This window comes from Orcinus orca, chromosome 4 (assembly GCF_937001465.1).
Source record: "Orcinus orca chromosome 4, mOrcOrc1.1, whole genome shotgun sequence".
NCBI classification, from domain to species: domain Eukaryota; kingdom Metazoa; phylum Chordata; class Mammalia; order Artiodactyla; family Delphinidae; genus Orcinus; species Orcinus orca.
The window spans coordinates 90,285,048-90,300,821 of NC_064562.1; the positions used below are offsets into that span (position 1 = coordinate 90,285,048).

Genomic DNA, 15,774 nt, shown 5'->3' on the forward strand with positions numbered 1-15,774 from the left:
CTGTGGATTGATAATCTGAAGGGTCACTGATCTGAATTGTCAATAATACCATTCATGTGCTCATTCCTCCAATATGTACTACACTCTGACTACATGCTGGGCACTATACTACATGTTGCATGACTGCGTGCTAGGCACTATACTAAATGTTGCAGGGGGACTAGAGAAAGCTGAAGAATTCTAATCCATCTCAAAGTCAAGTGTCCAACGTGTGGATTCATAACACTGGGTTCATAACACTGATCACGACTAAGGTATTAAGGAAGTACTCGGTGTTTATTCACTGCATTTGCTACTCACCCCACAGTGCTGTGATATACCATCAGCCCTGGGAAGTATCATTATTCTCAATTTACAGATAATTTTTTTTTTTTTTTGGCCGTGCCACGCGGCTTCCGGGATTTTAGTTCCGCAACAAGGGATGGCACCCGGGGCTATGGCAGTGAAGCGCCAAGTCCTAACCACTGGACCACCAGGGAATTCCCTCTGTTTACAGATAAGTTGATCAATGTCCAGGGGGTAAAGTCTGTGATCTCCAAATTTGAGCATCATCAAAATTAGAGGTTGTTTAAAATGTTTTCCTGGGCCCCTCATGGGGACATACAGGTTCAGTAGGTCTGGGAAGAACCAGAGAAGCTATTTTTAAAGTACTAGGATGACTCAGAAGCACAGTTAAATTGGAGAAACAATGTTACACATCTAAGCACAGCTTTCTCAGACAGCTTTACATCTGACCTTCACAATCTGGGTAGTAAGAATTATTATATTATTATCCCCAACTTACATGTGAAGCAGCTTCAGCACAAACACACAAAAAGACAATCGCCCCCCACCCCCCAAAAAAACAAAACAAAACAAATTCTCTCTTTCTCCATTTTCTTTCCTTCTTTTTCATCTGTTGCAAACAAAGCAATGGAACTACCATAACGATCATCTCATAAACAATCATTTATGACATCGCTCTTTGCAAAGTCTCTTCTGGTCTTTGTACAGTACTATCTACAGAAGAGTAATCAAACAACTTGCTATGAATCTAAATAAAACTACCCCCAGACATCAACCAGTGTCTTTCCTTATACTTCATTTTGCCATTAAAAATAATCAACATTAAAGATACTTAAGAGACATAACAACTGTATAATGGATGGACTTTGTTTAAATATTGAATTAAATAAGTCAATTATGAAAAGGTATGTTTGAGACAATCAGGTAGATACGATTATAGATTGGGTATTAGAAAGTTCCAAGGCATTACTGCTAATTTTGTTAGGTGAGCTAATGGCCACATGGTAGTGTAAGAAAATATTCTCGATTTCAGAGATGCATAGCATATGTGGGTAAAGTGACATGATGTCTAGAATTTACTTTAAAATACTTCAGCAAAGGGGGAAAAAGATGAAACAAATATGGCAGTATCTTGACAGTTGCTGGATTTGGGTGATGAGCTTATGGGAACTTTTAGATGTGTTTGAAATTTTTATAATAATACAATTTTTTAAAAAAATCAATACCTTCACTTCTCCAAGTGCCATTTTCCCCTTGTAAAGGCAAGTTCTCAACTCTTATTAAAATAGCGTGTCAATAAGCTATTCCCTTCACATCTATTTTTCCTTATTTGTTCTTTAAAAAGGGTTTTTATTTTTTAAACTAATAGCCATGGAACATACTTATACTAAATATTTCTTTGTTTATCTGAAACTCAATATCTAACTAGTATCCTAGTTTTTTATTTGCTAGATCTGGCAACCCTAGACAAGGGGGAAAAGCCCTAATCAGGAGTCAGGATATTTGAGTTCAATTCCATCTCTGTCATTGGCCTCATAACCAGGAGTAACTACTCACCTCTAGGTGCTTCCTTCATCACGCATAAGACAGGTGGGTTTCATTCTGGCTCAAAATATTATGAAATGTAGATACTACTCTTATTCCAACTCCTTGGGTAGAAAATACCTTTTAAATAAGTACTCCTAAGTGACTTCTTTTCTTCAGGGGAATGTTGAGAGGGAAATTCAAAAAAGCAAAGACATATTGCCCCCAAAACATCAGACTGATAACCCAAGCCATCGACAGCACCATTTATTGAGTGCCTACACGGTGCCAGATCCTGAGGCAAGCACTTTTATTTCTTTTTATTTTTTTATTTTTATTCATTTATTTTTTTTTGCGGTACGCGGGCCTCTCACTGTTGTGGCCTCTCCCGTTGCGGAGCACAGGCTCCGGACGCGCAGGCTCAGCGGCCATGGCTCACGGGCCCAGCCGCTCCGCGGCATGTGGGATCTTCCCGGACCGGGGCACGAACCCGTGTCCCCTGCATCGGCAGGTGGACTCTCAACCACTGCGCCACCAGGGAAGCCCAAGCACTTTTATATATGACCTAATTTTATCCTCACAACTATCCCACAAGGTAAATAATACTATCCCCCTTTTGCAGATGTGATGACTGAGATCCAGAGAAATTAATAACTTAACCCTGGTTAACTCCAAAGCCCTGAGCTTTACACCACACCTCCATGCTTCCAATTCTCTCATGCAGAGAGGATCAGGAAATGGAAGGCAGAACTGAGCTAGTGGATGGTTTCTAGCTCCTAAATCAAGCCTTTAGATTTGTCTCTTGTGAGTGAATCCCCATGGTGCTGTGCTGGGTCATTAATGTTAAAACACAAATAGTTTACAGTGGGTGTTAGAACTGCAAAGAAAGCAAAATGTCCAACTACTTACTGGCTCTCATTTTATCTATTGATATTTATCGATTTTATCTATTATTTAACCAGCTTTTATTAATTGCTTCCTAGATGCACAGCACTACACTGGTCATTGTGAGAGATTCCCTGCTCTCCTGGAATTTAGCCTATTGTGGAGATAAGATATAAATGTCAGGCAACTAACAACTAAAGACATTAGGTACACTTAATTACTTAGGTACACCAAAGAGTGAAACAGATCAGAAACACAATAGGATTTTAAAAGGAAGGGAATCATTAAAAACAAACAAACAGGGCTTCCCTGGTAGCGCAGTGGTTGAGAGTCCGCCTGCCAATGTAGGGGACACGGGTTCGTGCCCCAGTCCGGGAAGATCCCACATGCCGCGGAGCGGCTGGGCCCGTGAGCCATGGACGCTGAGTCTGCGCGTCCGGAGCCTGTGCTCCGCAGCGGGAGAGGCCACAACAGTGAGAGGCCCGCGTACCGCAAAAAAACAAAACAAAAACCAAAATAAACAAGCAAAAGCCGAAAAAACAAAAAAGGAAAAACAAAAAAAAGAAGAAAGGATGGAGGTACACATGGGCTGAGGGCACTGAAAAGAACTTGCGAAGAAGTAAGACTTAAACTAGGCTGTGAGGGGAAGGATTTGTAAAGGTTGGAGACAAAGGAAAAGGTCTTCTAGGCAAGTGGAACCACCTAAGGACTCCCAGAGAAAGTTACCTAGAATAGAGTCTCGAGGCGAAAGGAGTTGGAAAGGTAACAAGAGAGGGATTGGCATGCGCAAAAGCACAGAGGACTGTGACCAAAGATGTGTTTAGGGACCAAGTAGATCAGTGTGCCTAGACCCCAGACCAGAGTTGAAGATGTGGTAGGAAATGTGAATGAGAAGGTAGACCTTGTACCTGTAAGGAATTGGAAGCTACTGATGGCTTTTGGGTGGGGAAATATGTTCAAATTAATGTCTGGGTGTAATTGGTCCAGCTTTAAAACAATGTTAGGTAAAACACTGTTTGTTTCATTCAATACACAAAATATATATACTGAGGGCCTAGTGTACTAATATACAAAAATGAATAGAACACATTTCCTACTCTTAAGAAATTTACAATCCAATGAGAGACCACCAATTACAAGATAATGTAAGTTGTTCCTCAATTTAATTTATGACATTATCTGTGGCAGGCATTGTTAGTTTTCTACTCAATATCCAAGCCTCTCTTTGTCATTAATAATATAATCCAATTTTGTTTGTAGGACTCTGTGCAAAGCCTTAGGCAATGGATCATTCTTGGCCTATGCCACTGTTTCTCAACCTTTTTTTCATTATCATCCACCTCAGAGCATTTTTAGACACCTTTTCCCTAATCACCCCACTCATGAAATTTTAATACCATAAATATACTCTACGTCTGTTTATGTATTGTATGCGTACCTGTGCTACATACATAAGAAGAGTAATATCTTTTTTTCTGCCTCTCTTCCCCACCAATAAACAATTCTCCCCCTTAGGGATTATCATCACCATCCCATCTACCCTCACCCCATCCCTACCCTAACTGCATTCCTCCCTTTGCTTCCCTGTCGGGAATGCATGGTCTAAGGCCATTATATAACAATTCTACTTCCTGTTTCCTCACCCTCCTCACAGCTGGCCTGGCCACGTAACCCAGTCCTAGCAATGACGTGAAGGTTGATATCTGTTTAGGAGATCTCTGGGAAAATTCTTGCTTTCCTAGAAAAAGCAACAGCCATTGCCAGATCAGCTTCCTTTCCACCTCCACCCAATTCTACACCTCTCGATGGAGGCACAAGGCTCAAAGCTGCAGCAGCCATCTTGCAACTATGATGAAAGACGTGAGAACTGCAAAGGCAGTATCACTGAGCCACTGAACCAGTGGCAGAACGCAGATCTCCAGACTTCTTATGTGGGAATCCAGATTTTTTGTAAGTGACCATTAGGTATTGTATAAGTTGCAACTGAAACATTGCTAACTGATATGTTGTTTGTCTCATGAACCATAGCTTGTCTGACATGACCATGAATTATTGTTAAACCAAAGCCAGAGAGAAACACAAACAAAAGCAAAAACATGTGATCAGGAATATTACACAAGCAAACAGGAGATTTCACTCATGTTTAAAAGGAAAATGCTTTCCTTCACTAAACTAATCAACTTTTCAAATAATCGTAAAGTATTCCAACTAATATTTAGCATTTGAAACTAACAAACTTTAAGATACTTGATATTACTGTGTAGAAAAACGGTCATAAAAGGCTACGAGATAATTTTCCTACTTTATACCAAATGAATGATTTGCCTAGTAGGTATGTGTTTCAAAATATTTGAAAGTCAGTTATTTCTAAATTAAATATTTAAGATGCATAAGGAATATGTGCCTCTTAAAGGATCCCTTTGGGAATCTTTTCACATGTTAAAATTTTTTAGATAATCCTCTATATTCATCATTCGAATATTTTATATTTTACTTAAATTCTGATACTAGCTAAAGCTAATTCTCTCTTATTTTAAAAATATAAACCAAACCTATTTAATAACTCCAACATCTCTCATTAAAAGTGATTTTCAAGGTTCAAGATAAAAGAAACTCAAAATGCCTTTAAACCTAAAGATCTGCTAAATCTTAAAAGATAAAATTTAATTATAGGCTTAGGGCTTTCAAGCATTAGGTTTTCTTCAAAATATCAAAATTATTCTCACATCAAAATCATTTTACTAGTTTCACTATTAACCTCACACCATAAATTGACTTTCTTTTAATAAGGATTTTTTACCTTTTTTATTATAAAAGTAATATATGCAAATCACAGAAAATACATGAAAAATTAAAATCATTTTAAAATCATACGTAATCTTATTATACACTAGATGATAACTTTTAACATATTGGTTTATCTACCTTCATATTCTGAACTCATGTATAAAAATATATAGGCCTTTTTAAATGAAAATATGTAATTTTGTACTCAAATTTTTTTCTCACATATTAAACATTCTTCAAAAAATACCTTAATGAATATTTAATAGGAATATAATTTATTTAATCATGCCTTTCATTTTAAATGATTTTTAGGTTTTTCTATTATAAAAAAATCATTGTGTTAAAAAGCTTTGCTTTTATAATAAAACACTTATTGTTTTCTTAGGACTAATTCTTAGAAGCAGTCACAGTATATGAACATTTTAAGGCTATTGCTTCATACTGCCCAGTTACTTGCAATTTTTCTGAAAATAAGCCTTTCTATAGCCATCTAAAGTAATTTAAAATAATAATTTAGAACAAAGCTTATTATGTGGTGAGCAGAAGGGTTCATTCAACTCTTTTTTCCTGACTGGTGATATTATTTATAAATTGTACTTCAGCCAATATTTTATAGGAAAAGGAAAAACTTGATAATAATTGAAAAGTTCTTGATCAAACTCTAAAAGACTATGAAGGCAAGTGAATTTGCTATGTTATTTATTCTGCATTTTAGTAATTAATTTGTTAAAGATCTAGCATTTAAGAATCGTTAAGCACTCTCAAAATTGGCAAAAGAAACAAGAAGTAATTATAATTGGTAGATAAAATAATGAGCTACATACCTGTTGAGAAATAAAACCAGTCATGACCAAATACATAAAGGAAGTAGCACTAACGTTTAAACTCCGAACAGCGTGAATGAATGTAGGAAAGAATTTTAAATATGATCACTTCAGCCCTCTAAAGAAAGGAATGGTAAATCAGAGGAAGCTTTAAGGTAATATAACTTCTTAAGGTTGGCTGGTCACAGGTCAGAAAAAAAAATTGAACATCAGCTTAAGCTAAAAATGCTGGTGACTTTTTTCATGAGTACAATTGCACAATCTAGTTTCTAAACTGAAAACCACAAGAGTCTAGCCCCTGTTGGAAGAGAAACTTTTGTTTTTCCTTCCATATCTATGTGTGTTGGGTCTTTCCTGGATGACATGTCAAATGGGTAGCCTTGGGGAAATCCAAAACCCTTGGTTTGGGTTTTGAACTTTTGGTCCAAGTCTTACACAGAACTCCCCTGCCACCATGACAAAACTGTCCATGTATTTTCATGGCTCTAGAGTTTAATAGAAACTTTGCCACAATCTACATCTTGAAATCACTTTTCCTGAGATGTAGAGGATGAAAAGGAAAAAAAGATAGCTATGGGACTCAGAAAAGATGCCATAGTTGCTTGCCCTTCATTAATTCAAGTGATCCATTTAAGCATCAGCTGTATTTCTCTTATATTAAGATTAAGCTCCTTTCTATAGATTCTGCACATTTTGAGGGGAAAGCACTAACATGATGGTGTTTTTAATAAAAAGTTAAATACTCATAAATAAAATGTATACACGTATATTTAGGTTAAAAGGCATATGCCACATTTTGTTACAATGAACATGCATTGCTATTATATTTTTAAAGTCAACATTATTACAGATATTTCTCTGATATTACCAGATATTCTGTGTATAGGAATAGTGACAGTATCATTTTAGTAAACGTAGGAAGTTGTGGTACTGTCAACATGTAAGGTTTTTCTGCCTTTTCCCCTCCTATTTCCTGTATATACGTCCAACACCCTCTTCTACTCCCTTATTACAGCCAGAGAAAGAGAGAGCGAGAAAGAAAGACTGTCATCGTAAATTACAGCAAGTTACTGTCCAAAGTTATTGGAGTTTGAGGAAAATCAGGTTTTATCCCCAAAATGTATACCAAAGGGGATTTCTAGACCCTTTAAGGGTTTCTGCAGCTGATGACAGTGGTTTGACATCATTTAAATTTGAATCCAAATATATGGCTCTCCTTTTCCTTGTTAGAAGGACTAATCCCAGGCATTCTTATACTTCTCAATCATGGCTGAAATCATTTTCAGCTCCAGATTGGAACAAAGACAGGCAGGATTTTTTGTGGCAACTGAGAAAAAGATTTATGATAAGATATGTGTATTTAGAAGTGCTCAAGAAGGCAGAAGTTAGAATAGCACTGGTGAAAGCAAAGGAAAAGCAGGGATCCTGCCCAAAAGAAAGGAGCCTCTGAAAGAAAGGAAAAGCCTCAAGGAAGAGATACAAGATACATGCCAGTCAGTTCCCCACAACAGCAACTAGTTTGCTAGACATAATGTCGAAGCAGGGGAAGCAATCTCCAGGAGACAAGGGGGTGGAGAGTTTGCCACCGGTCTTCGGTGTACATGGAATATTTCTGTTCTGTGGGCTATAACTGAGGATTCTATGATGCAGTGTTATTATTTAAATGCATTAAATGTATTAAAATACACTGAATACATTGAAAAATACATTGAATACATTGAACCGAAATTGGCAGGAGACCTAGTCATGGGTGTACAATAATTTAAATGGTTGTAGAAGTTGAGGCGCACTAATTACTTGAATATATTTGTTACAGATTTTCCTTTTCTACCTCAAAGAAAGACGTATAATTCTTACACTATGCCAGACCAAGAGAAGCCTGACTCATATTTCACCATTTTTTTTTATCCTGTTGCACATACTTTTTCTCTGGAGAGTTGAAGACTGGGTGCATTTCCCCTCCCCATCCTGTATCTCCCCCACTCCATCAACATGACAGATTTGGGACAAATCTTCACACCCTGCCTGAGCCCCTATCAACATCTAAGTGGATAGATTAACACAGGCATGAACTTTCAGCCGAAAAAACCCAGGTCCCCAAACTGCAAATCAAGTACCCACTAACAGAAGATGGCCAACTGGGCTTCTGTGGTCTAAAGGCTACACAGGAAAAGTACTATCTCCAAAGTCATCAGGGCCCAAACAGATGTTCAGCTTCAGATAGGAAAATCAGCATTTAACACTCAGAAGCGATCACATTACACACAGGCCTTTCCCCTCTAAAAGCAGCCTGGCTGGGTATCCAATACTGAATACCACTCACTATACTCTGGGGTTAGCCAGACTGGTATTTACAAACTGCCTGCATTTCTTGTGCCAAGTAGGTACCACATGACAGTAAATAAGACATTAAAATAGAATCTTAGAGATGTTTTCCCAGATGGCTACTGATCCTGGCTTCACATGAGAGAATTCAGAATTAAGGACGTAGAACATTAGTCATATATACTCTGAAGAGAACAAGCTCTAGCTCCGCATGTTTACCGAACTTGAGGATCCAGTGCTATAAAATTACACATGTACCTGCCATGTTGTCCTCATTTTAGCCATCAACTGGAGAGTCAACTTTTCTCTTTAGCAGCTAAATCCAACATCAACAATAACCAGCACTTTCTCAATTTCTGCAATGCCCTCTCTGCTATACTGACAGCCTCTCAGGCAGGATTTCTTAATATGAGGCCTCTGGACTACAGATTGTCCATGGGTACACTCTAGAGGATCCCTGAATCTCCTAAAAGTGTATGACAAATGTGCATGTTCTTGTACGTGTTCTTTTTCTTGGGGATACGGTCTTTGGTTCTCATCAGATTCTCAAAGGAATTTATGACCAAAAAAGTGATTAGGAAATACTGCTCTAAAGTGTAAGCCAATTAGTCCATGAAACACCCTGTAAAGTAGGGAAAAGGACAGTCAGCAGGCAAGGCAGAAGGAGGTCTGACTTCAGGTGCCAGACCCTTGCATATCCAACAGACCCTGACTCCAAGGCTAAGGGTTGTTGATTTGTCCTTGTTTTATCATGTCATGTCCCAAGAGACTACTGCCCCAACAGGGAATGTGAAATCCTTTTTAAAGTTAAACAACTTTCAGTGTAAAGTTGAAAGAACCCAAGATATTAAAGGCGATTTGAGAGCTTATTACTGTCACTAAAGTTCTAAAGCCAGGTGAAGTCGATAATCTCAGTGCCATGGCTTCTGCTACTGCCATGTCATTTACTTTCAATATGTTTATTTTGTGATACGTACACTGTTGTTATGGCACACGTCTGATTGTTATTACTACTTTGAGTGCTACAGTTCTGTATATAAAGTACTGCATTTCATTAAAAATGAGGCTTTCTTTCCTTCTTTAATGTGATATTATCATACACTAAGGCCCGAATGTTTTCTGAACATAGCACCGCGTATTCTACTCAGGTTTATTGTTGATTACCACCTCCCAATGATTTGAAATAGAATATTCATGGGTCCTAGACTCTCCCTTTAACCATTTTTCTCTGTGCTTCCCCTTGTAGTTCCCCTGTTCACAGTTACTTTCAGCTGGTCCAAATGCCTGACAAAACTTACTTAACTACAGAAGGGAATTTTATGGCACGAACTATATTCCCCTTTAAGGAGTATCCTAAGAAGAGTCTCCAGTTTTTAGTTTGTTTCTATAGATTTAACAGAATAACTTGTCCCTTCTGGGCTGTCTCTGTTGTCCTACCTCTTTTACATCATAAGCCCTTCGATCCTAAGCCTCAGGGTAACAGGTTCACCCCCGAAACACACAGGTAAACACACTGAGATTCGAGAACGCATGATTTAGAAGAATCATTTTCTTTCTGCTTGGAGCCCTATTGTTTTGGGATCTAAATGGAACTATTTTCACATCCATGTGGTTCACCTCTGAGATCAGCATCTCCCTGTCTCTTCCCAAGAAATGTTCTCTCCTCTCTCTCCGGCCTTCGACGGTAGCTTTTCTCTGGGCTCGTTCTCAATCTCCACCGACTGCGTTACCAAATCCTCCGTAGGCAGCCAGTCACTTCTTTCTTCCTGAGCTGCCCTAATGAAACCTACTTAGCATTCACCACTCCAGACTGCCTAGATCCTAACTCCCTTTACAACACCCTGCCCTGCCCAGGGTTCACAGTACACATCTGCATGTCAAAAGCAAGCCCCATCTGGTCCACAAATCTTCCCCTTAGCCTTCCCCTTAAATATTAAAACTACTTAAGACCACTTATTTACAGGCTTTCTCCATAGTTTTTAATGCACACACACCACTTCTACAATACATGAAGTAAAAAAAAATTCTACTATTTCACCATTCTACCACACCAAATGCTTTATTTTTTTATGCTCACATTTAAATCTCATTCATAACGAAACCAGAATGTAAGTGAAAATTGTAATCCTGATTTTCTAATTTAACACCGTATCAAATATATTTTCATAACTACTGTTAATTATGACCTTTAATGACCGTAAAATATTCCACACAGTTAGTGCTGCCAGATCGCTTTTGCTTAATATTTAGGTTATTTTCAGATTTTTCTGTTATAATAACAATACAGTGAACATGTTCATGCATGTTATTTTTTTCCTTCTTTGAATTATTTATTTAGAATAAATTCCCAGAGATAGAATTAATGGATCAAAGCATTTCATTTTTTAGAAAAATTTTTTGTATTGTGACCACACTGCACAGCATGCAGGATGGTTCCCCAACCAGGGATCGAACCCAGGCCTCTGCAGTGAAAGCTCTGAATCCTAACCACTAGGCCACCAGGGAACTCCCTGGTATGAGCATTTTAATGGCTCTTGACACATTTTGCCAAGTTGCCATGATTGTATTTTACACATTTCCTCGGTGTTATTCTAGTAAATGTTTATTCAACAGGCTTTCCTCAAAAAAAAAAGAAAAAAATTGTGGAGAGCCTGGTTGACAGTGTTTGCCAATTTTTGTGGTGTAAATACTCATGCCATGGCCAGTTTCACTGAATACAAAGTTGGAAAGAGATACTTAATAGCACATCATTGTATAATATTCCTATCACACAGGTAAATTGGAGTAGATAACTTCAAAAGCACAGATGACAGTAAAAATATGGTAAATAATCAGGAGTAATGAGTGTTGAGTATTACCTTTATTTTTAATATAATTTACTTAACTGTGATTTACAGAATTTAATTTTCTTTTTTTTTGCGGTACACGGGCCTCTCACTGTTGTGGCCTCTCGCGTTGTGGAGCACAGGCTCCGGACGCGCAGGCTCAGTGGCCATGGCTCACGGGCCCAGCCGCTCCGTGGCATGTGGGATCTTCCCGGACCGGGGCACGAACCCGTGTCCCCTGCATCGGCAGGCGGACTCTCAACCACTGCGCCACCAGGGAAGCCCAGAATTTAATTTTTAATAGTGACTGTGTTTAACAACTGGCTTGTAAAATTTCTGGAAATATCACAATCAGCTCTTGTAAGCAAGTGCAGTCTCCCGCACACCACAGTGTGTATCTCACTTGATATTTTGCAAAAGCACGTCTTTTTTTTTTTTTTTTTTCCATTGGAGCCATTGAAAATTCACCTGATTCTCTCTGTGCCACAAGCAATAACCATGCTTTTAGGTTAGCAGATTATGATAATGCATAATGAATAAAACAAAAAGATGGAGCAGGAGGTCTATCTGGGTCAATTCATTCTGCCCACCCTCCTCCAATAGGGATAATGCTCTCTTCATGCATTCATCTTACTAGTGTCTTTCCATGGGTCACCTGTTAAAAACTACTCAATCATTTATTTTCTCAGACAATGACTGAATGGATGATTATACATAGTTCTCGTGGGAAATGACATGAAAACCATATTCATGTTACTTAACCACTCTCTTTGTTGGTTTTCTTTTCTATGAAATGGGGAAGAGGTCACTGCTGACTGCAGATTTACAAGAAACTAAGTTTAGTGATAAGAAGACTTCAACTTATGATCTAAGAAATTGAGCATTCTGTAATGCTTTGAAATTTTATTCCAAAAGTAATTCATCAGTATTCTGTTTTACTGGAAAAGAGAAATGGGAGAGTAATTTGGTACTTTCTCACGTGAAAGTAAATTCCTTTCTTTGGGCTTTCCCTGAGTGAGACTGAACTGTCTCTACATGTCTATAACACTTCAGAATTTTTTAAGTGGTGCCCTACATTTGCATGTTAAAATGTAAAAATGGTTGACAAAGACTCTAAACATGCTCATATCCTTGACCAAATCATCCCACTCCCAGAAATTCTCCTAAGAAATAAATTCAAAACAAAGGAAAATGCTTTTGTGTGACGATATTATTCACAATAGAGGGAAGATCATTTTACCCCATTTCAACACTTACTCAACTTACCATCTCAGTGCTGGGGGCCCTGGTAGGAGAGCTCTGGATCAATGGCTCCCAAAAGTTCACCCACAGAACAACTGTCTCCAAGTCACCTGGGGGAAAAAAAAATTGTATTTTTATCACACAGATTCCTGGACCCCACTCCAGGGTTGGGGTGTGAGGCATGAGAATTGCTATTTTTGAAAAACTTCCCAAAGGGTTTTCATGTCCAGCCAGCTTGAGGAACTATGATTCCAGGCCAGAACCAGACAAATCAAACTGTCTCTGAACAATGGTCGAAATCCGGGAACAGTATGACAACTTCTTATGTGAGGCATCAAGAAGTTGCTCGGGGCATTCAAGCAGCTGTTGGAGTCAAATGACTTAAGAGCCTCAGCGGAGGAGCCTTAATTCTGGCACCTTCCATGGCCCCCTATTCACCCTTTCCACCTCTGACTGCCCCACCCCTTCACTGCCCAGCCCAGCGCTCAATACTGCCAGGCTGCCTTCCAGCACGATCCACTTTGGCATCCCATCCTGACTTGTGTCCGCCCGTTTCCATACACAAAGCCCCCAAAATTTCCTCCCTTAGGATATTAGTGGGGATCTAGAAAGAAAAACAGTATTATGATTTGACCAAAGTAATCTGCATGTATAATTGAGAATCCCCTGCATAACGACCATACCGGCCATATTTGCATTTTTAAAGGGCACTTACTAACTCAAAAGAATCTCTGATCTGGAGAGCGGTACAGGAAAGCAGGATGCTTTTTAATGTTGGCTTTCATCCAGACCCAAGCATCGAGAACTCAAACAAGCACTCTGGGCACTCATTGTCAAAATGGTCCCAATTCCTAAATAGAAGTGGATTTTTAGCTGTGCCTTGTTAGCACTAAAATTAAAAGGTATCATAAAATAAATAATTTAATTTAAACTGGCCAAGGAAGAAGAGTCACCCACTCGCCTCTAATTCCAAGTACTCTATAATACCACCCCGTGCATTCAGAGAGCATCAGCCACAGATGCCCACAAATAACACAGCAGTCACTCAGAGAGTTGTCCTTTAAGTCTGAGAATTTGCTATGGAAAGGCTTAAAAAAATCAGTTCCTAATCTTGTTTCCCTTTTATCATATTCATTATCGCTATAAAACATCTAACCCTGTACTTAGTCTATTCTTGGTGCTCAAAAAATATTAATTCCCAGCCTCTACTTATCACCCCCACTTTCCTTTTAAAGGAATACTGGCATTTAAAAAGTTACCTTAGCGAGACCTTGTTCTCGAGCCAGGGACCATGCCGTCCTCATTCTAGTGTCCCCAGCCTTGATAAGAATCATAATAGCTACATTTACTGAGAGTTTATTTTATTCCAGACACTAGGCTAAATGCTTTACATATTTTTATCTCTTTTATCCCTACAACAACCCTCTGACGTAGATATTTTCATTTATTGTTAGAGCTACTTTACAGAATTTTTTTTAATATGAGGATTGAAGAAGTTGAATAACATGTCCGAGGTTCTCATGAATCAGAAGCAACAGCACCAGGATTCAAAGTCTGAGTTTGTATTCACCATACTGTGCTTTTGCTGTTATGTGGATGCAGATATTTCAGAGTCCAGGAAAAAAAAGTGCTCGGAATCATTAGGAAAAGGGCAGCAGCATATCCACAACATCTCATTCAGACATGCAAAGGGAGTAGCGTATAGTCCATGGGATTTGGGATCTGACTTTTGAAGAATGGAGACTTGCTTGGTCAACCAACTTGTCCTCCCAAGAGGAAGGCCACTTGAATTACCAGATGATTGAAGGGCCTCCTTAACAAGTAGTAACCAGAAATGGAGGTCTTACAGGTACCTTAAACCACACAAACCTTTCTCTGCATAAATAATGTACTCGGGGAAAACAGTAGAGGGAGGGCAAGTGGAGGATCACAGATGCGGAGATGCAAGAAACAGCTCCAGGCATGAAGGGGCAAGGATCTCATGTGGAATTCTGTTGGAGCTGCGAGAGCTGAGAAAGAGGCGCCCAAAGGCATAAGAAGACTAGACAACCACGGAATGGTGTAGTCTTTTCTCTTCAGCAGCCTCTCAAGGTCCCCCATAACCTGTCTACACCTTAATTTTCCAAGCTTATTTCCTGCCAATGTGTAAAACAAACTTTCATCTTTTCTCAGGTCAATTTCCTCAGCTGGGCTGGTCATCTTCTAGTCAGTCTCACTTTTGTACCTTTGCCCACACAGTCCATCCAGTGTGAATCAACCTTCTCCTTCTCCATCTACTAAAATCTCTTATCTTTCCATGGCCCATGTCTTTCAGACTACTCCAGCTTACCCACAAATCTCGTTCTCAGAACTCCTATAACTCTTACAGCCTGTGGCCATGCATCCATCCCTTAATTCCCATCTTGCACTGCTTCCTGAATTTTAGTTCTGACCACGTCTACTGGATCCTTCAAAATAGAGAATTCTTTACATTTCTCTTATATCCTTCATGGCACCAGCTTAGAATCAATAAGTGATTATCAACTACTTGTTGTTTACTTGAATATTTCAATGCCAGCTTTAATTTAATAAAGAACCCCAAACCAGTGATTTCCCAAACTTTATTTGGTTACAACGCAGGCTACCAACTGGTACCTCACAGCATGTCTCCAAATCAAACCACCTCAAAAACTAAATTTAATTTAATTTAAAAATATGTACTTATATATCAAATATCACTTTTAGAAAAAGAGGACTTTAGCATTGGGAATAGGTGAAACCCACAAGCTAGGAATTCCAGATATGAATCTACATCATTTGGATTTTTGCTCTGTTTCTTTTTTGAATTAGAAAATTTGAAAACTCGTATTTGCACAACTTAGAGGATATTTGGATTTACTTCATCAAACACTGGGTGATATTTAAACTACCCAAATATTTGAGCTCAGTCATTGCCAATCAAAAGCATATGAATTCTCTAGGAGAATACCTGGAAAACCAAAAAGCCAACTATGATAACTTTTAATGTTTCAAAAACTATATGTACCTTGTTAGACTTGGGCAGGGGTCGGGGGTAGTTGGATATCAGAGCAATTCCC

At 38.7% G+C, this 15,774-nt stretch overlaps 1 protein-coding gene and 1 long non-coding RNA gene across 5 annotated transcripts in view; one reads left to right on the plus strand and one right to left on the minus strand.

Annotated features, from left to right (window-relative positions):
• The window catches only part of LOC125964174 (uncharacterized), a 178,191-nt gene that overhangs the window by 120,082 nt on the left and 42,335 nt on the right, over positions 1 to 15,774 (plus strand). The gene's annotated exons all lie outside the window — the stretch shown is intronic.
• RHOH (ras homolog family member H) overlaps positions 1 to 15,774 on the minus strand; it is a 59,143-nt gene that overhangs the window by 37,202 nt on the left and 6,167 nt on the right. For 3 of the 4 annotated variants that reach the window (XR_007476831.1, XM_033421694.2, XM_033421693.2), the window contains exon 2: positions 12,722 to 12,807. The gene's annotated coding sequence lies outside the window, so the exon portion shown is untranslated. Of the gene's footprint in view, positions 1 to 6,305; positions 6,444 to 12,721; positions 12,808 to 15,774 lie in introns of those variants that run through there. The other variant, XM_033421695.2, reaches the window with a different exon arrangement.